Raw genomic sequence first — 22994 nt, forward strand, 5'->3', positions numbered from 1 at the left:
GTTGGACTCTATGATTGGCTATTGCAGTCATTGGGGTTGGTTGGGCCGAGCTTGTTTCCTCTGACTCGTTTACTCTTGCTTGCATGCGTAGCTTCTTGTCTTTAAGGCGGGCTACTTCGACTGCCAACTCATATGTTGCAGGAAACCTTCCCTTCACCTTCTCTCTAAGTGGCGACCATAGACCAGCAATGAAACGGTCCTTCTTTAGGAAACTAGGCGCTCCTTCACCTTCCTCCAGCGAGGCAACCCATCTCTCCCATAAGTCCACAAATTTAGACTCGTAGGTGGCATCCTCCAGCAGGCCTCCCTACTTTAATTCTGTTAGTAACTGCCATAGCCTCTCCGAGGTTGTGCCTCCATCAAACCTCTTTACAAAAGCAGCCATTAACACATCCCATGCATTCTTGGTGGCCTGGGGCAATGCATTATACCAGGACTTGGCCTCTACTTTCATCAGTAGAGGAAAAATTCTAAGTCGTGAAGCGTCGTCATCTTTGTTGGAGACGATACAAGCAATGTCGAAATCATCCAAAAAGTCGATGGTGAGATCCTCTCTCTTCTTTCCACTGAACGTGGGGAAAGAAACACTTGCCATGGTAGTGACTCAGGAAATTAAAAACCTCTTTTTTTTTTTTTTTACATTACATTAACAATAGCGGCTCATAGCAGCTTTTTTACAAGGGTGGGTGGATAGGTTAAAACAAGATAAAGATAGAAACATTAAAGGAATGATGGTAATCTAATATGGGGAGAATGATAGGGTTCGGGGAATTGAGGATTTCTCCTAGTACCGCCGCATCGAATAGGTGTACGATCTTGTGTTGGTAGAAGACTTTCCTATCTACATAGATATTCACATGCATATGCTGCAAGAATTTGAACGGGAATGCTGTTGGCCTGTTTTCCATCACGCATAGAGGATGAAATACTTACTTATACTCTTACCATGCCAGTGTTGATGAGTCGGCACATCCACAAGAGGTCATCGCCTTTCATGGGCTCTACCTTTTCTTCGTTGCTCAGCACGTACGGGGTGATGGCCACGCGTCTGACCACTCCCAGCCTCTTGGCTAACAGCAATTGCAGGTAATTTTCGTAGTCGGCGTGTTGCATGAATTCTACTCCATTCAGTTGCAACTCGTCCCCAGCCCACTGGATTTCTCCCGTGGTAGAGAGCTTCTTCAGGATAAGTTGTACAGGGAGAGGAGGAAGATCCTCCACTCTCTTTCCAAAACAGCGAGAGCAGTAGCCGAACCACTCTTCTCTAGGACATGGGAATCTTCTTACCACTTCTTCTTCCGGATTGTTGAAGTGGATTGGTAGCACTTGCATGTGTCGTGCAAATTGGTAGGCGACCTTTTGCCGCTTAGCTTCGGATGACTTCCTCTTTGGCAAACTGGGTACAACCCTTCTTTCTGAGCTTGAAGCACTTGCTTAGCCACATGCTTCTCCCTTCGGGGTCATGTGTTTCCAGACTGGCTTATCTTCTCCTTGCCTTTGGCTCGAGCAGCCCCTTTAGGCCACATTGGAGTTATAACTTTGACTGTAGTTTCTTTAGGGGAAAGAGGTCTCACCTTTTTCTTCCCTTCCTTGATGTGAATGACTTCTTTGCAATGAATGTCGATGTAGATGACTTCAGCCCTTTTGCTGCCTTCGTTGGTGACACTCATTGACAGTGTGCCTTGGTTGACAACAGTGATGGCACTTCACCGACCTCCCACCTGATGCTCGCAATTTATAGTTAGAACGAGTGACACGAGATGGAGAATTTACGTCTTGAATGCTGATGACACTGCAGCCTGGCAGTAGCACCTCAATGAAGGCGGCTAGTGCCTCTTTCGTCTCCTCTTCTTCCGTCTTCCAGTTAGAAAATTCCTTCAGCCATTCGTCCATGATTGATAGTGGGCGTCGCTTTCAGCATCGTAAACTGAAGGGTCTTAGAAAGCCCTCCTCAGTGGGGGCACCAAATGACGGGAGCAAAGCGAACCCCGAACCCCGAAGGCCTCTAAAACACCGGAGACCGAATAGCACGCCTCGAGCCTGTCATGGTAAAGCAAACAGGGGGCACCACTTAGCTTCAGCGGCTAGGATGCAAACAACACACCACCATAACAAAGTTTTCATCCAAGAGAGATGGATGCTTGGGAGTAATGATGAAGAGGAAAGGGAATGAGATCAAGTGAGAGAGAGAGAGAGAGAGAGAGAGAGAGAGAGAGAGAGAGAGAGAGAGAGAGTGAGGGAGGGGGTATAGCGGCTTAGTACTTAGGCACCACAAAAGGATGGCGAATCCGCACACCCTTCACACATACACAAGCTCACTCCAAACACAAGACTAGGTGGCGATTCCGCACACCTCACATGGGCAAAACATTGCAAGAAAACATACTCACAAAACCTCAAGCTTTATTTAGAGAATAAGGCGATGAAATGGGGAGCATAGGGTAGGGGAAAGAGAAGGGAGAGAGTGGTAGAGCACATGGCGGATAGGTGGGAGTTGATGGCGAAGACTCGCACGAGGGTTATGGCCATCATCCTTCATTTAGTTGCCCTTCATCTTCCATAGCCAAGGGTGTAGAGGTCATGCTCAAGACAAGCATGGTGATTGCGGTGATGGTGATGGTGATGGTGTGTGTGTGTGTGTGCACTAGGCACACACAGTGCATAGTGTGTTCTTTGGTGATGTTGTGTGTGTCCTTAGTGTGATGGTGACCCCTATTTATATAGGGGAGGAGGGGGGAGAAATTCTAGAATTTAGAAATGAAGAAATCATTATCTACATAGGCCATGTGACTGTGGGCCCCACTTGTCTGGCTGTGTGTATATGTGCCAGAACAGCAGTCTCATGAGAGAGACTAAGAGAGAGAGATGGGTGAATGGAAAAAAGAGAGGTGACATGGAGAAAAAAGTAACTACAAGAGGGGAGAGAGGGGAGTGTGTTCAGAGGTGAATCTGTGTGCAGATGTGTGTGAACACAAGAAAATCAGGTAACCACTGGGTGGGGATGGGTCTGTGGGCACTTTTTTCAGTGAAACTGAGTGTGTGTGAGTGTGGGAGAGGCCATCTGGCTACAAGACAAGAGAGATTTTGAATTTTAGAGAGAGGGGGGGGTATTTGGATCATGGGAGAGTGTATGAGAGAGAAAAGGGGGGGTGGGGTATACTATTTTGGAAGATAGGAGAGGTGGCATGTGAGTTAGGGTGCATTATTGGTAAGGACAGGGGGTGGGGTAGCTTCAAGGGAGAGAGAAAGGAGAAAGGACAAGGGGAAGAGAGAGGGGGTTGACCTTTTGAGTGGAGGAGAGGAAAAGGGACACCCGGCGGGGCAACAGTGAAGAAAAAGGAGGCAAGGTGGGGATGGGCTACCCCGCAGGCATGAGGTGGCCTATTTTACCTTTCTTATATATTTACATAATCATACTTTATTTTTTTCTTACTTTTTCCAATGCCTTTTATCACTCCCTCCATAAGAGGGGGTTTTCATGGGGTGGGGACGAGAGAAGAGGGGTATGGGAGCTTGGCTTGTGAAAAGCTCCCATCACTGCAAATTGCTGTATCATCTACTGCATGGCTGCTTCTTGTGGTGTAGACATAGGCTTCAACAATTTTCCCACCCCGGCTTAGGTTTTGCGTCGGGTTCACCAGGTGTCGGGGAATAAGTGTTTGAAACTTGAGCCAGGTCAGTGCCGGGCTGCTGGCTGTGGAAAAATTGAGAGAGAAAATTTGTCGCACCGCACAATACAGTAGCTTTTAATCACTTGGTAATGCTATCGACGCACAAAACTTGCTTGAAAATTGGTAACACCGACGAAACTGATACGCAATCAAGAATAAGTGTCGTTAACAACACCATTAAATAATGCTAATGACAATTTAGGAGCTTAAACTCCCATTACAAATCACTCGGCCGTTAACGGCCTTCGCAATTCATCAAAAAGAGATAATTAAACTAATTTTCCTGCTGACGAGGTGCCAATTTCATCTGCTCACTGTCTATGCCGAAGATTATTTCTTCTCCTGACTACTTACAAGCCCTTGTTGATCTCTCCTTGCCTAAGTCGATGAGAAAGAGTCTCCTAGGTTTCCTTGGTTGCAAAGCCCTTACTTAAGCCAAAAGAGGACGTATCCCCTTGGTTCCTTCCTTAGCAAAGGCCGAGAGCAAGCCTTGTGGATTGGAGGTCTAGAGAGAGAGAGAGAGAGAGAGATCTCCCCCTTGCTTACCTTCTTACTCCCTTGCTTAGCTTGATTGGAGATCGAGAGAGAGAGCCTTGCTTGCCTCGAGGACGAAAACGAGAGAGAGGGATCTTTTCTTGCTCCGAGCCCTTCTTTCCCCCAAGCCTCTCCTCCTTGCAATCCTTGCTGACCTCGTTCTCCTGCTCTTCCTCGTTGCAGCCCTAAAACTCTCTTGCCTTTTTCTTCATTGATATCCCTCCTATTATATCCCTTCAAGTTTTTTTCCCCTATCACTCAGTCACGGCGCCGTGACTGACGTGGCATGGGAGCAGTCTTGACGACGTGGCAGGCCCGGACAGTGACTAGCGCGGAATTTTACGTGGCTGCTACAGAAAAGGATCGCCTCAGGATGATGAGCATTTGTTTCTTCATGCTTGTCATCGTCCGAGCCTCCTACCAAGCGCCGCGAGCAACTTCTCTTCCGTTGCGCCCTCCTCGCTACCAGCCCATGCCATCGACCTCCCTCTTTTCTTTTGTTCACATTATAACCCTTAAAGTGGGCGGCCCTTGGGCGGCCGACCATGGGCAAACTTTGGAGGCCAATGCTTGAGCGACCATCAAGGCAGACATAATTGTGGCCCTTGGCCATTATTTAATGGGCTTGGCACCACACTTGGCATACATATCTTTTAAATCATTGCAAGCCGACATTCCAGACACGAAGCTCTGTAAAAATCTACGGCACCACATTTGGCATACATATCTAACAAAGCACTACCAAACACGGCATTCTTTGTGAGCATTCCTTGACTAACCTTATGCCCGTATCAACCTCTCGTATAATCCTACATACCTTTAAGATGCAAGTATAGATGATTGCATTGAAGTAAGGCCTTCACATCAGATCCGATAAAAAGTGTCAGAGTTTCTTTCTTGTCAGCCAGGTATTACCAATTACGACCACTACCGGCCAAGCATTGCATGAAATGACATCCCGGGAATGAGACTCATCAAGCTACTACTGCTCCAGCATCCCAAACTCTAGACAATAGATAAAACTCCTAGCTGAGACACCGACTGAGCCAACTGGACTGGTACGGAGCCGGCCCCCCGTGTATCTTAGTCGGCCAATATCTTGGCGACCGGGACTCCGATCACTGAACCAAAAAGACCAACGTGCTCCACAAAGTGAACACTTCAAGCCCGTGCATTCATTTCATTTTTTTCACCTCAACTGCAGTTTCTCAATCCGGTACGGATCTGCAATTGACTCAAACCTCGAACTACCATAACTTCTTCACCGTAGCTCCAATCGACGAAACGTAAAGACAGGCTCGTAGAGCACTTCAAGCACTACAGTTGTAGATCATAATCATGTATCTATGCTCACTTCAATCATACTCATTTTTGGCACCGTTAAGGCATCTATTGGCCCTTTTTACCACATTTGACATACATTCAACATTAAACTTGGCCTGTTGCCAGGCCTTAATCTCTGTTCATTAAGCATATAAGCGTCAAAAAAACTTGATGTACATTTTTCTAGCATCTTTCTTTGCATGGGAGCAGAGCTGCACGACAACGTTGTCCTTGCCAAGTTTGAATCAACACGATGAAAATGCTAATGTTGGTTCATGAGAATCTCCAATTAGGAGATATTATAGAGAGAGGCATAGAAATGGTGTATGTACATGTAGAGTTCATATGAGATCTATAGAGGTAAGAGGGGAGGTTAATGGTGAAGAGTGTGAGACAAACCATGGAATGTGCAGGTTTGCTGGAGGGATAGAGAGAAATGACTATGTGTGTGTGTGGAAGTGTGAAGGAAGGTGAGAGGAGAGTAGAGTGACTTGTGTGAGAAAAACATGGATAGAGTGGGGTCCACCAAAAAAATCATATCTCATCGGTGGAAGCTCCAAAAATTATGAAACACATTGAGATGATTATTCAGCTTGTGAGCTAAATTTCTCATTTTGATCATCTCCTCAAATTCATAGTGGGGGTGGACGTTGTCGTGCTGTGACACGTACATAGTGGGAACGCATCCTACAAGAGTTATCTTGTAGATTTTTAGATACATAATTATATTTCCTATAATGTACATATGCATATTTAAGTATAATAATAAGCCTTTTATCTCATCCTATTATTTTTCTCAAGGGTAACCTATTCTTACTTTACCATCAAAAAATACTATGGGAAAAGAATCAATAGCTCCGCCTCTTTAACTTGGGGAAAAAAGCAATGATTCTTTATTTCTACTATCTCATTATCATCTCACACCCTAGCTAGATCCTATATCTAAGGTAAACTCCAATATATATATATTCTATGTATTTTTCATATTTTTCTCATATTTCTTTTTAAATAGCTATTAGGAGGGAATCAAATCCTAGTGGGACACTAGGTGGCATGACTTCAAAGATACACTTATTTTAATGAATTATTGCAAGCATGATTACAAAAAATTTTCAAGGAGAAATGTCATGCTTTCATATGTCATGAGGTGTCCTTTGGAATCAAATGAAAGTTTAGGCTAAGGGGACCACAGGAAGACTTTTGCTGCCATAAATGGACCCTATTTTGATGAATTATTTACACAAGGTTCCAATCCGAATTGGAAAATGATTTTTAAAAGAAATCGTAGATAATGAGCTGAAGTTTCTGGCCATATTTTTACTTTTTTATTTGGAGCCACGGTTGAGGAGATATGATCAAAATACTGGACCCCAGTCTGCCCACATCATGCAGGGACAGCTCATTTCCAACTTTTCCAGTTTTTATTCACACTGGATCATCTCTTCTTGTGTAAACCCTTGGGGGTTCCCTTCACCTATAAAAGGGGACCTCTTATTCCTTGAAAACAACTCAAGCATTCAAGCCATTGATGAGAGGAATTCTTGAGGGAGTGAGTAGTAATGCCTAATTGTACTTAGCCATTAACATAAGCCCAAGCCTACACTTTCTCCTAGAGGAAGACTAGTCATTCTTGTCCGCTATCCTTGGAAGATCAACTCTAATCAAAGAAGGTCTTGGACTTGGCATATCAATCAACACTGAATTCTATCCTCTTCTTCTGTCTCCATCAATAATGGTGTCAAAGGGTTTGTCAAGTAAGATGTGTTCTACATTGAAGTTTTCTTGATTTCTTGTTGTTTTCTTTTTCATCTCTAATACAACATATATATATATCTAATCTCATCTCCTTAACCAAATATATCTCTCTCACTCTTAGTAATTCATCCTCTCTACAAATTTTAGGTTCTCCTTGCTTACAGGTACATCTCTCCCCATAGTATCCTTATTGCCTACGGGCAAGAATAGGGCTTGGGAGGGAAACTCTCTTCTCTTCTCTTCCCTTCTCTTCTCTCATATCTACATTTTACACATACTAGAGTTATCCTAGATGAATAATCCACATGATGATAATTTCTATCGCTTTCACTCTGTATGATCTATTAGAATTAACGTATGGATTAGCCATAAAATACACTTTCAACAACGTATAGTGTTTCTCTTTGGCCCAAAAAGGATCAATGAAATACTTCTATCACCGGATCCCATTATACTACCTCTCATAGACTATAACTTTTTTTTTGACGTAAGCGTAGTTATCTTGCTATGAACCAAGAGGATTTGTATACACAATTAATTTCAATAACTAGACAAAATATATATATTATGGTAAGCACAAAGCTACAATTCCAAAGAACAATTCGTAGCCTATTTGGTCAGCCAATATTGAATGCCATTAACTCATCTATTAACCCTTTCATACTACCCATGATACGATATGACCATAGCCTTGATGTTTTCATCTTTGTGTTATTTTGACATTCTCTTTTGTGTTCCTTCTTTGTGTGTATGAGTGCAAGAGAGAAAGAGTGGGTCTTCTTTGATTGCACTTCCGTCCAAACCCTAGTCTTCATGGCATCTATGGTTTAACTCCTTCATATAGTTTTTTTTAAGTTCTCTCACAAAATCTCACAGCCATAAGCCCGATGCTTTCCCGGCAAGACCGCAAATTTCTCGACAACGTAAAAAATCACACCAAACTGCCTATTTTTCCTCCTACAAAAGTGTTCTCCCCACTTTGTTGAATTTTCTTAATCCTCCAAGAGTGAGCCCCTCCTTGATTCTTGATGGTTTGAAATTATGCATTGATTTGTATTATTCACAAATATGATATATAGATATGATGGGAAAAAATAGGTTAGTATATAAACAATTCAATCTGAAAAATGAAATATATAAAAATATAGGCAATAAAATGAGAGAGCCCTCATTTGTTTTTACTAATTTAGGACCGTTTACCAGCAGTAAGGAAAAATGCATGTAGAAAAATGATAATTTAGTAAAAGGGAATGACTAGGTGAAAGATATTTTTGTGATTTTGTTTTGGAGTGGGTTCACACCAAGATTTACAGAGGCTTGCATTAAAAAAATAAATTATATAATAAAGAGTATGTATAGTGGAAAGAGAATTATGGTAACCGTGAGTCAACGTACATAACATACTTAGGTAAATACACATATGTAGGTAAAAATATTTAAATAAATACCAAAATAATTATAATAAAAATCCCTATAATTAGGCCCTATGCACAATGAAATATTTACACACAAATGGGCCATATTTGATTTTTAGTTTTTGTTTTAATTTAATTTTTTGGCTCAACTAGCCTAATGACTAGCTCGCTGAAGGTTTTATGGAGATATGAGGAAAGTCCCTTTCCCCAAAAACGCATATGTACAGTGAAAGTGTGAGGATATCCACAGTGTTTGACTGATTTTGATAGGGTGAGGTAGCTCACTATGGCAATTTTGGATAGCCAAAAAATGGCTATCATCATCTTCACCACCCTCTCTTTCCTATTGGTGTGTGACTTCCTAACTCCCCATATGTAGCTCTCAATCCTCACTTTGGTTCATCACCTACTCTCACTTGTGTTCCCAGTTTATTGCTTGCTCTCTCACATGTGCTCCTGGTTCACCAAATCTAAGCTCACTTGCACTCCTTTGGACGTGATGTAGCTGCTATCGGTTGGCCACTTGGTATTGTTGCTATTTCTAGTTGACCACCTTGTGCTGCCCTCTCTCATGAGAGAAAGCCATGTGTAGCTGCCCTTGTGTAGACAAGGTCGGACCCTCCAATCCACCCATGTATGACCGTACTTGAGAAGACAAGTTCTCCTTTGAAATCGGCCACCGGCCCACCGACTGATCATTTTCTAACCACTTTTCGACCGTCATCCGGCCATAATATTCGTGCGAAAAGGAATATTCCGGATTGGTGGTGAAAATTTTGGCTTTCAACGAGTGGATTTTCTTCATGCACAATGGATTCTCCTCATAACGGGGACCTTATAGATGTGCATTTTTAATACAAAAATTACAAGGGGTAAATCAGGCTCCATACTTAACAATCTCCCATTTGGAGACTAATCTCCACACCAAAACTGTGACTACTTTCCATCCTGCCTTCTTATTCTTGAATGCCAATTGAAGATGAGAAAAAGCTCAAATTCTCCTTGTTGACCACCTTTGTAAACATGTCTGCAATATTTTCACTTGTATGCATCTTTCCTAGCTTTAGCTGTCCTTATTCCAAAAGAGTGCGTATGAAGTGATATCTTAACTCAATGTTCTTTTCCTTGAATGAAAGGATGAGTTCTTCGCAAGGTGGATAGAACTTTGGCTATCACTGTACAAGACACAATTGTCTTGTTTGAATCCAAGGTCTTCTAAGAATCTGTGAAGCCACATAATTTCTTTGGTTGCCTCCATCATTTCTACATACTCTACCTCCGTGGTAGAAAGTGAGACCACTTTATGTAGCTATGAAGCCCAGCTTACTGATGTGCCTCCAACTGTGAAGACATAGCCAGTAGTTCTCCTTTGAGTATCTTTGTCACCTACCATATCTGCATCAGCATACCCTTGCAAGAAAAAATCAGTGCCTCCAAAATACAAAGCATTTGTTGTTGTCCCTCTTAGATACATAAGTATCCACTTCACAGCTTGCCAGTGCTCTTTACCTGGGTTGTACATGAACCTACATTCAACTCCCACTGCATGTGCAATGTATTTCCTTGTCCAAACCATAGCATACATAACAGAACCTACCACTGCAGCATATGGAACTTTAGACATATAGGCTATCTCCTCTTGTGTCTTTGGACATATCCTTGTTTAGTTTAAAGTGACTAGCCAAAGGTGTAGAAACCATTTTTTCATTTTGCATTGCAAACCTTTCTAGTACCTTCTAATCCTCTTGAGATAGCTTTATTGTCTTATTTGTTCTTTCCCTTGATATCTTCATACCAAGTATCCTCTTTGCAACACCTAAATCTTTCATTGAAAAAGATTTAGAGAATTCTTCTTTTAGGTCTTTGATGTCCTCCATGTTAGCACTTGCAATCATCATGTCATCAAACATACAGCATTAGGATGATGAAATTCACATTTCCCAAATTCTTCATTTAGACCAATGATCTGAGTTACACCTTCTGAATCCATGATCCAACATTTATTGATCAAACATCAAGTACCATTGTCTCTATGCTTGATTTAAACCATACAAGCAAACCATTTTCTGCTTACCTTTTACTTCATACCCCTTTGGTTGAAGCATGTAAATTTCCTCCTCTAAGTCACCCCGTGAGGGAATGCCGTATTTACATCCATTTGCTTAAGATTTAGACCATGATCAGCCACAAGCCTTAACACAAGCCTAATTGAGTTCATTTTAACAGCAGAAAAAAAATTTCATTGAAGTCAATACCTTTATTTTGAGAAAACCCTTTTACCACAAGCCTAGACTTGTACCTTTTCTTCCCACCTTTTTCTTCCTTTAGCTTATACACCCATTTGTTTTCAGGTGCCCACTTACCTTTAGGCAACCCAACCAGCTCCCATGTTTGGTCACGATGTAATGAGTCCATCTCCACTTGCATGCTCTTCATCCATTCTTCTTTGGATTTGTGATGCATAACTTCTTCGTATGATTTTGGCTCTCCAGAATCTGAGATCAAGATATGGTTGAAAACTTTCTGGAGGTCTACTTGCTCTTGTGGATCTTTGAGGAATAGGTTGAGGCTCCTCATTTGGTTGACGTTGTTTCACGTTGTCCCTGTTTGCACTCCTCGAGTCTTCACCATCCTCAAGTTCCATGTACTCATCACCTGTTTCTCTTGTTTGTTTTCTTTCCAAGTAATCTTTATACATATTTTGTTCGTTGAAAATAACATCCCTACTTCTAAAGATTTTACCATCTTCACGATTCCATAGGTGATACCCAAAGTCACCTTCTCCATAGCCAATGAAGAAACATTTTTTGGACTTTGCATCTAGCTTTGACCTTAGTATTCTATCTACGTGCATGAAAGCCTCACATTAAAACACTTTGAGAAATGAATAATTCACCGGTTTATATATCCATGCCTCCTCTGGAGCTCCTTCATCCAATGCCGTTGAGGGTGATGGGTTGATCAAATACACAAACGTACTTATTGCTTCCACCCAAAGCTCAAACGGTAGGCCTGCATGTAGCCGTATGTTTTGTGCTCGCTCCATGATTGTCCTATTCATCCTTTCTGAAATCCCATTTCGTTGAGGTGTCTTTGGGGTTGTGTTTTGCCTCCGTATGTCATTGCTAGCAAAAAAGTTTTCAAACGCTTGGCTGCAATATTTTCCTTCATTGTTGGATCTAGGGCATTTAACCTTAGTACATGTTTCAATCTCCACAAAGTCTTTCCACCTTTGAAATATGAAAAACACATCGGATTTATTCTTCATTACATAAACCCATGTTTTCCTAGTCGCATCGTCTATGAATGTTACATAGTACAATGAGCCACCAAGTGATGGTGTACTTGCAGGATCCCAAACATCAGAATGAACCAGTCCAAGTTTTGTATTTTTTCTTTCATTTCTTGATTTCTAATTTTACCCTCTTTTGTTTACCATAAACACAATCTTCACAGAACTCTAAGTCCACTCCTTTCAAACCTGGTAGAAGCTTCTTTGTTTTAAGGATTTGCATTCCTTTGGTACTCATATGCCCAATCCGATAGTGCCACACGGCACTCTTGACTTCCGTAGCTATTGCACAAGCTGAAGATTGCATGCTAACAATTCACAAGTAAAGTGTACCGACCTTTTCTCCCTTGGAAACCACCAAGGATCCCTTTGAGATCTTCCACCGTTTGTTTTCGAATGCAATGTTGTGACCTTCATCGTCCAATTGTCCTATAATAGAGATCAAGTTTTTGCAAAGAGAAGGAACATGCCTAACATCTTTAAGGTTCCATTCATTTGCACTAGTAGTTTTGACACAAATTGTACCTTTGACGCTGAAAATTTCACAAGCCTCATCATCTCCCAAGTATACATACCAAAAATTACCTTTGGTATAATATTGAAAATGTTGCTTGTCTGGTGTCACATGAAATGAAGCCCCAAAATCTGCTATCCAAGAATTGGACACATTGTCAATGAGAGAATTAGAGCATCTTCCTCTACTTTACCTGCCACATTGGCATTTGATGTTGGCTTGTTGTCTTGAGAATCCGACTCCTTCTTCTTCTTGGACCAGCAATCCTTCTTGATGTGGCCCTTCTTGCCATAGTTTTGACATTCAAGAACTGACTTTGTGTGTGACTTGCTCTGCCTTGAGCGATCATGAACCTTTTGGTTTTTGAAACTCTCCTTATGTCTTCCTCTTGTTTCCACTGACAGTGCAGCACTTGATGATTCTCCTGTTCTTCTCCTTCACATTTCCTTGCTTAGGAGAGCACCCACAACATCATCAAACTTAAGAGTATTTGTGCCAGAAATAGAATTAATTACAACCATCACAAGGTTGTCCCAACTATTTGATAGAGATGATAGTATATGCAAAGCTTGCACTTCAAAATTTATTTTCACCAATCAAATTTGACTTACGTTGGTGTTAAAGTCATTTAGGTGTTCTACAACTAAACCATTTTCTGCCATCTTTCGATTGAACAAACGCTTCATGAGAAATACTTATTGGATACCGATGGTTTCTTGTAGAGGCTGTCAAGTGAGTTCATCAAGTCCTCCGTGGTCTTCATCTCCAAAACATTAAAGGCGACCGTTGATGCCAAGCTTAACCGGATTGTTCCCAGTGTCTTTTGATCAAGGAATATCCATGCTTCATCTTCCATCATTGCGGGCTTCTTTGCAAGATTGCCTAGTGGCAAATAAAGGTCCTTCTGGTAGAGATAGTCTTCAATCTACATCTTTGAGTGTTGGTAGTTCTTTCCGTTGAACTTTTCGATCTTGAGCTACCCTTCCTCCACCATTACTCCCACTCAATTCAAAGAATCCTTTCCCTGAGATACTTGAGCTACGAGCAAACCTTGCTCTGATACTAGTTGTTAGGAAATATGATGTAGCTAAGTAGATAATTGAGTAGATTACCTAATGGAGAGAGATAATTTTCACACAGAAGAGATTATAAAGAAGAGAAGAGAGAGAGAGAGAGTACACATGGTATACGTGGTTCACCCAATGTGGGCTACGTCCATGGGAAAGAAGCCACTCAATGGCTTTAGTACTTCAAAACAAGAAGTAGATTACAAAGAGATTATGCCCTTTTGGAGCTCCCACCTTGCTTCATTCTCACCACCTCACATCAACTTCACAATGCACCACAATGCTTCACAATCCGTTTTTGTGTGTAGAAGAGGCATCCTTTTATAGGCCAAAAAGGGGTGCCCTCTCTCATGAGAGGAAGTCATGTGTAGCCGCCCTTGTGTAGACAACTCCAAACCGGATCCTCCAATCCGCCCATGCATGGCCTCCCTTGAGAAGAAAAGTCCTCCTTTGAAATCGGCCACCAGCCATTGAATTTGGCCACCAACCACCGGCCATTGACTTACGACCACCGGCCACCAGCCATCGACTACCGGCCCTGAAAATTTTGGTTTTTGGCGAGTGATTTTTCTTCATGCATGATGGCTTCTCCTCATATGTGGACCTTATAAATGTGCGTTTTTAATACAAAAAATTACAAGAGGTAAATCAGGCTCCATACTTAACAGTTGACACCTAGTGATGTCGCTTACTTACACTATGGTCACCTCGCACATGGCGCTACTGCTAAAGATGATTGGCCACATGATGTGTGCGCAGCCAATGGTATGGTCCATCTCCTATGAAACATTTGCCAAAGATGAGCTTGTGCTTTGAGATAAGCCCATGCTTACTCAATAATTCAAGGCAAACAAAATGCACGCAGAGAAAGAGAGAAAGAGAGAGAGAGAGAGAGAGAGAGAGAGAGAGAGAGAGAGAGAGAGAGAAAGAAAGAGAGATTTTTTAATATCATCTCATCATAGATTAGTGAAAATCAAAATAGCATTCAAAGCTAAAGGCTAAAAATTGTTGAGATTTAATAAATAGAAAAAAATTTGATTCCATCTTGTGTACTTGATGTGGTCCAAAGCCATATCAACAATGTATTGAGAGAGAACGGGACTATATTGAGCACTAAATTTAAAAACAAAATGTGATCACATATGATTGCATCTAGAAGGGACCTTGCATCAGGAAGGGGCATTGCATTATGTGAAGGTTGATTGACAAGGTCAATCGAAGCATGAGAAGACTAATATTTATTGAGTTCTAGGTTTTCCCAAAAGAGGGAGGGTGCATTGAGGAGGTGGGAGTGAAGAACAAGACAATAAAATGAGGGGGGGAGGGGGTTGTTAATGCCTCACAAGATCGTTGTTTGTGGATTTCCGCGACGGGCGTCTGCAACAGAGCTTTCTGGCACTAACATAATGTCAATACTCAAGGAAAGTGCCTTGGATGGGGTACAGAGACTCTATGAGATCTTCAATCTCACGAAGTGAACCTTAACAAGCAAACACACTAACTCAACAAAAAAACCAACACTCAACGATCAGGGAAGTCTGCATACGTCCTTTCTCATAGCTCTAGGTCATCACGCCATTTCGGCACTCGAACGGACTCGAAATGCAACGAAACTTTAGGGGGAGGTCTAGGACACCTAGGGGCACTATCCTAGCAAGTTTGGTCACAATCCAACAAGGTATCAAAATCACGATCCATCATGCAGAAGGTCCTGAAAACTGCAACAGAACTATCGTCCTATGGTTTAAGAACACTCTCCTATGGTCAAAACGACTAAAAATAGCGATTTAAGCACTCAAATATGCAATTATAGCTCACAGACACGTAGTCGCAAACCACAGCAAAACGGACAATGCTTACACTTAAATTAAAGAGAAAAGAGATAGGAACACAATGCAAGTTTTAGATTTGAAGATTGATCAAACTGCGATGATTACAAGGTTGGAGAAGCTCGTAGCTTGAGCGTACGTTTTTTGAGCTCCCTTCCTCTTCTAAAGATAAGCCTCTTTTCACATTAAATTTATTGATCTTTATACCTAGGGCATTATAAATGGCCAGTGGCCGGTTCACATGGACCTTTACTGATAGCGAGAAAAAGAGCAGTGCAATCGGGTGGCCTCTATACTCGTGCACACTCCACAAACCACGCCTCATGCAAACAAGCAAAGAACAAAACAAAGGGGGCACCACCCTAAATTAAGAGGTTTAGGGACCTCACACATAGTGCACATAGGCAAGTGAAACTTCTGGCATTATGATGGCATCAAAACATATGGCAAAACACATAGAAACGAAGCTTAGGGACCTTATGTAGCATATATATACACAAGACATCAGCTTAACAATACAACGGCATCTGATCATACATAACAAGGATATAGAGAAGCAAGCCAAGGATGGCATAATCCCTTGTCAAAAACAATCAACCCAGCAAGTAGGTATGATCCTACTAGCAACACATCAATACCTTAGAGAATGATGGCGAGGATGGTGGCCATGGAGCATGAGAGAAGACTCCTTATTTAGGTTTTAGGGCTAGTAATGTAGCATACTAGAGGGAGAGAGAGAGAGAGAGAGAGGGAGAGAGAGTAGAGCTCCATCCATAGCTCCTCGTTGTGAGCAATGTCGTCATAGCTTCGTTGCTTGGTGAAGTGGGTGAAGTGTTGGTTTTGAGTGAGAGAAGGCCTCCTTATATAGGTTTCTGAGAGGGTTTAGGATTAGGGATAAACATGCTTAAATCCGCTGATTGGGGTTACTTTTTGCTTAGGGTGGTCAACAGATTGAGGTCACCTGATATGTCACCATCAAGATATTCTCTAGAGTGATGTGAGAGGGGAGGGTAAATGCTGATTTTTCTGATTGTGACACATGGGGATAAGGCCTTGACCAGCATTTAAGAGCAGGTAAGGTGGCTGTTGAAACTGGAGGTTCTGCACATGTCAGGGGGGGACCTGCGGGGGGGGGGGGGGGGGGGGGGGGGGTGGCAGCTGGGTCCTCCTGAATATCAAATTCTCAAAAAATCCTCAACCATGGCTTCTTTTGACATGTGTTCTTTGAAAAAATCAGCATGTCTCTTTTCAACTCAAAAGTCTTTATCCCTGTTGACTCACCTTTACAATAAGATTTTTCCCTTTTCTCCTCTTGTAACTGCATTGTTGATGCCCAATCACTGCTTCTAGTAACAGTGAACTGTTACCTATCAAATACTTATGGTGCAATAAAAAATATTTACCATGGGTAAAAAAAGTTAGTGTAGGTAAAAAGTGATTTGTATTTACCATGCAGGTGAAAAATATTTACTGTAGGTAAAAAATATTTACTGTGGTAAAAAATAGTTACAGTCGGTAAAAAAGTGAAAACGGAGTATGCTGTGATGTGAGTCCACACGAACATCCTCGTGTAAATTTCACTAGAAATTCACACCTAGAATGGGCTATTCTGTAAGATATAGGTTGTAGGCATGCATAAGAGCTCGTTCCCAAGTATCTTCTGTCCATGGCACTTTTTACTCTTTGGTGCTTGTGAAGTAGATTTTTCTTCTCTTTTGAGATCCCTTGGACTAGAGTATCCTCATCTCCCCAACAACTGACTGTGCCTTTATTGCATCTTCAGAAGGGGTCCTAAAAACCATGCATCATATAGCCCTCCCCCTTAAGCTAGAGGTATTTGATGCCTCTAGTTGTAGGTTGTGCTACAATAGGGTTCTCTTGAATACTTACCCACCTGGTACCAATTGAATTTTCCATGTTACTGCTTTCTTGGCTGATGCACCCTGTTTAGTCCTTTCTGATGAATAATTGTATCCATCCATGACTAACAACTGGTCTCCTAGACCCTTGAAAGCCATACCCCATCCATTGTCAATATCCGCTTTCACTGGTAGCATTCTCTTTTTTTCTTTTTTTCTTCTCTTTTTTTCCTTTTTTTTTTCGAAACGACTATGTGCATGATTGTTACCTTAGTTGGAGCTCGAATATGATGATCTCTCCTCTGAACCATCCTTAGCATTGATTTCACCAGCATATGGCTGTGAAAGACGACATTGGTAGGCCTTCAATCGCCAACCATTTACCGGGGTCTGATATACCTTACCATCTAGGTCACCTAGTTGGTAACTACCATTTGAGAACCTCTGTATCACTACAAAAGGGCCTTCCCACTTAAGCAAGAACTTACCATCCTTCCTGCGATCAAAGCGATTGTCGTATCTGAGCACTAAAGAACCTTCCTTGATACGTTTCTTGACAAGGTTGCGATTGAACTTCTTTCGTTTCTTCTCTACCTGGGCTGCATAGTACTTCACTGCTGACTCTCGATCTAGCCCTAACCTCTCCAAATCGATGATTCTTCCTTCCACCTGCTTCTCTTGACTATCCTCTTGATGTGCTTTTAGAACTCGGAGGCTCGCTAGCTCCACTTCTATAGGCAATAGTGCCTCTTGCCCGTAAACCAAGTGAAAAGGTGTATACCCCAAGGATGTTTTAAAGGATGTTCTGTAGGCCCAAAGTGCTGCATCTAGGTGTTTGTTCCATGCCTTAGGATGTAAATGCACTTGCTTAGTGATGATTTTACATATAAGACCATTTACCTTTTCCAGAAGACCATTGCACTGAGGGTAGTATGGTGTAGAGTGCCTCCGCTTGATTTTTAACTTGCTCATCAATTTCCCGACTAAATCAGCTCGAAATCCCGGTCCCCTATTCGAGAGAATCTCCAAAGGTGTGCCAAAACGGCAACAAAGGCATTCAAAAATGAAATCACTCACGTCCTTGGCTGTGATGCGCTTTGTGGGACGAGCTTCTGCCCATCGGGTCATGTACTCCACCCCCATAATGATGTATTCCTTCCCTGATTGAGTGCAAGGTAGTGGCCCTATTGCATCTATCCCCCATTTTTCAAATGGCCCATAGGTTTTGATTGGATGCTGATTTTCATGGGTAAGATGCCTTGGTCCAGCTTTTTGGCAAACCTCACATGTGCGGCACCAATGTTGTACATCTCGATGGAGGCTTGGCCACGTGAACCCTGCTTGTAAAATCTTTCTGCTAGTAATCTCTTGTGCAAAGTGGCCACCACACACACCTTCATGACAACTAAACAAAATATCCTTTATCTCTTGGGATGCAGGAACTCTCCTTAAGACAGCATCTTTCCCTCTACAATACAAGTCCTCATTCACTAAGCTATAGCTGGTAGCCTTTTTTGCCAACCACCCTTCAACAAGGCCTTTGCTTCCCTCATCTTAACAGACAATTTGTCATTTTTACAGGCCCATACACCAACCAGTTGCTTAACAATCAACATGGAGTCACCAAAAACATTTAGCTTTGTGATGCCCTGAGAAAGACAACATTGCAACCCTAAAACAAGGGCATGGTACTCTGCCTCATTGTTAGAATGAACCTCTTTTAGATGAAACCCTTTTGCAAAGATCTTCTCCTTCTCTGTACCTAATATTACTATGCCTGCTGATGCCTTGTCTTTGGTCCTCTTGTAAGCCCCATCAAAATACAGACTGTGTGCTCCCAGTAGAACTTCAGGCTCCGGGATAGGCGGTACCTTACTAGGTGCCTCTTTCTTGGCCTTCTGATAACACCTTTGTGTGAGGACATCTGCCAAACAAGCACGGGTGGAATCCTCTACTTGTAGTGTGTAGTCAAACTCTTGAAGCTGCACCACCCACTTTGGTATTCTTTGAGACAATTCTATGTGTTGTAGGGCATATGGAAACACCTCCTCAGTTGTGATCACCACAAATTGTCTCGGAAGTAAGTAAGCCCGAAACTTCTCCACTGCAAACTTAAGAGCTAGCACCAATTGCTCAGTTGCGCTGAAACCCTTTTCAGCAGCTGTCATCACTCTACTAGAGAAGTAGACTGGTCTCATGAGAGATGTCTTTGGGTCTTTTTGCATCAAGACAGCTCCTAGAGCTTCTGGACCTACACTAGGATTTACATAGAATAATTCACCCCATGTGGGTTGTAGGACGACAGGCAATGAGCTCAAAATGGTTTTAACTTCTTGAAAGCACCTTTCACCCTCCTCACTCCATGTCAATGTAGTGTGTTTAGTGAGCTGCTGCAAAGGATAGATTTCCTGAGAAAGGAGATGTATGAATCGTCCCATGTAGCGAACCTTTTGAATGAAGGAGACTAGTTGCTTCACGTTTGAAGGAGTAGGTAAAGCTAACAATGTCTTTACCTTTTCAAGGTCAGCCTCAATACCATCTTGAGACACAACATGGCCTAGTAGAGTGACCTTGCTCTCACCTATGTGGCACTTGTCTTTATTCAATTGCCCACCCAATTGGGCCAGACGGGTGAAACCTTCATCAACCTTGGACAGATGTACTTCCCTAGAGCTGTAAATGCAAAAATCATCAATGAAGACTCGTATGGACTTACCAAAGTAAGGTTGAAACACCAAGTTCATAAACCTCTGGAAAGTAGCTGGGGCATTAGTTAAACCAAAAGGCATAACTCTATAAGAAAAACACCCCCAAGGTGTTATGAAGGTAGTCTTTCTTTGGTCTTCATCTGCAATTCTGATTTGGAAGTAGCCTGAGTACCCATCACACACTGTGTACCTTTCATGACCAGCCACTTCATTTAGTATTTTATCTTGAAAAGGCAAAGGAAAATGGTCCCTTTTTGTGGCTGCATTTAGAGGCTTGTAATCCACACATACCCTCCACTTCCCATTTTTTTTTGGTGCTACCACAACTGGAGACACCCACTCAGAATCTTCCGCTCGGTAGATAAATCCTGCCTTGAGTAATCTTTTTACTTCTTTTAAGAGTGCATCTTGTTGCACTAGCCCTAATCTCCTTAGCCTTTGCACCACTGGTTTGGCACCTTCCTTTAATTGGATATGGTGTTGGGTTACCGTCACTCCTTTAATGTGCTCGTAATCAGTTATAAAGAGGCCAGCATGCTTCTTTAGTACCTGCAAATAGGGTTCTCTCTCTTCTTCTAGTAGGTCCTTAGCTAGCATCTCCTCTAAGCGTGTGGCTTCTTCCTTGTTTAGAGAGTCTTGACCACCTTCTCCTTCTGGGTTTCGTAGTATTATACCCATGACTTCCAAAGAGCTAGCATCCTCCTCAGATGACTCATCCTCAGATGAAGAGCAGCTGCTTGTGCTCCATTCATCCATAGAAGTCTCCATCTCTAGGTCTTGTTGTCTACCCTGCTTCATGTCATACACAATTTTTTGTTGCTTGCTACCTACCTTATGATTTGGTCGCAACTCAAGGGAACCTGTCTCCCAATCTTGCCTAGCTTTCATAGCCATAAGCCAAGGTCTTCCAAGGATTAGTGGATAGCCCTCCCCCTTAGTTGGGATCACATAAGCATCAATTGAGATTGCCACACCAAAAGCTGAAACCTTCACTCCATTAACCTTTCCCACACAAGCCACCCTTACATTATTTGCCATCTTAGCTTGTAAGGAAGTTTTCTCGTTTACTTCCAAACCCAACCTGTGCATTAATTTCTCTGTCATAACACAAATCTTGGCTCCACCATCTACGTACACATTGGAGACTCGCTGACTCTTAATCTCTGCAGCAATGACTGGCACGATATCCTTCATGCCTCTTGCACTAATAGACCCAACTAACTTTTCCTTAGCCCTCCTGGTGCTGACCATCTTAGACCAGGTTCTACGCATCTTTGGGGAAAGGTGGAGGAGTTGCTGCCATGAAATCTTTGGTCCTTGCTTACTCACATCTGCTACCAGGTCGTAAGGTATGGATCCTACCCCAAGTGGAAAGTCTTCTACTCCTATGTGCCTCCTTGACCTACTCTTCCTTTTCTTGTCTCCTATCACTTGGGAGGAACCCTCATTCCCTTTATCCGGCTCTGAAGCTTCCATTTCATCAGTTCTTTGTCTCCTAACTCTCTTTATTGGCATGGCAATAGCTTCCTCCATTTTTTCTTTCCCTTTATCCTTACCATTGTCAAGACTGATGACAGAGACAACCCTGTCCTCCCCTCCCGATGGTAGTGGAGGGATCTCTGCTGGTGCTTGTGGTGGTGGAGGAGGGGGTCTCAATATTTAGATTGGTGGAGCCACGTGTGCATTTTGTCCATTTAGTGGCCTAGCTCGAGGAGGAGTGACTTGCTGGCGAGGAGGCCGTCTTTGATTACCATTTCCTTGATAGCGTCATGGATGGGGGCAATAATACATGCCGTGACCTACCTCTCCACAGTTGTAGCAAATGTACTCACGTGCTTGCCTTTGTCCTTCTTGTCTATTTCGTTCATTTCCTGGATGGGGAGCCCTTACACCTTGAACCAGATTGATGGACAGGCTCTCTAGTTGATTGGTGATTTGTTGAAGTAATTCTTGTTGAGAGGACTCTTGGTATGTTGCTCCTGTCCCTGCTACTACCCTTGCCGTAGGTTGAGCTAGCGGTGGAGGCTCCATTCCCCCTTGTAGTTGAGCTTGGAATTTTAACTTCCTATCCTTCTCCCTTGCATAAGTCATATCTTTATCAAAGGTATCTGGGAATTTACCTTTTACCTTTTCTCGAAGGATGGGGTAAAGCCCTGCCAGAAAACAGTCCTTCTTTAGGCATTCTGGCGCCCTTTCTCCTTCACCTAGTGATGCACACCATTTCTCCCACAGGTTGGAAAACTTTCCTTCATAGCTTCTATAGTCATTGGGTGATGTTTGGCGTAGCTCTAAGAGCTGTCTCCATATCTCCTCTGGAGGCTCATGGCGGCGAAATTCTTCGATGAAGGCCATCTTTAAGGACTCCCAGTCTCTTCTTTCTTCAGGTGCCAAAGTTTGATACCATAATTTTGCACCTTCCCTCAAGATCAAAGGAAAGGCCCTTAACTTAGTAGCTTCGTCATCCCTTCCCGATACCAGAAAGGCCATTTACAAATTATCCAAAAAGTCTGGAGCAACCTCCCCAGGCTTACCATAAAAATTAGGGAAGGCCATAAGTGAGAGAGTAAACAATTACACAAACAGCTCCAACTTATTTTAAAATAGAGTATGGTAATTACAATTTGGAGCTTTAGCACAACTTAGCTCAAAATAGGATGAAGATAGACACATCAAAGGAATGGTAATAGTCTAGTAAGGGTAGAATGACAGGATGAGGAGAGCGCAAGATTTCCCCAAGTCTCTCGGCTCCAAACAACAGGGCTATTCTTTGCTGATAAAAGATTTTTCTATCAATACAAATATTCACACGGATATGATGCACAAAATGGAAAGGAAACATGCGGGGATCATCATTCTCATTATTGGCATCCATACTTACACACAAGAGCCTAGCTTAGTTGCACCACCTTGGGACCAATGAGCCTGATCAACCACAGAAGGTCAGCACCTCGGATCAGTTCTACTCTTCCTGATGCATCTGTGAAGACGTAAGGCGTGATGGCAACACTTTGTACAATGCTGAGCCTT

The sequence above is a fragment of the Adiantum capillus-veneris genome, chromosome 5, assembly GCF_014529385.1.
Source record: "Adiantum capillus-veneris isolate H3 chromosome 5, ASM1452938v2, whole genome shotgun sequence".
NCBI lineage: Eukaryota > Viridiplantae > Streptophyta > Polypodiopsida > Polypodiales > Pteridaceae > Adiantum > Adiantum capillus-veneris.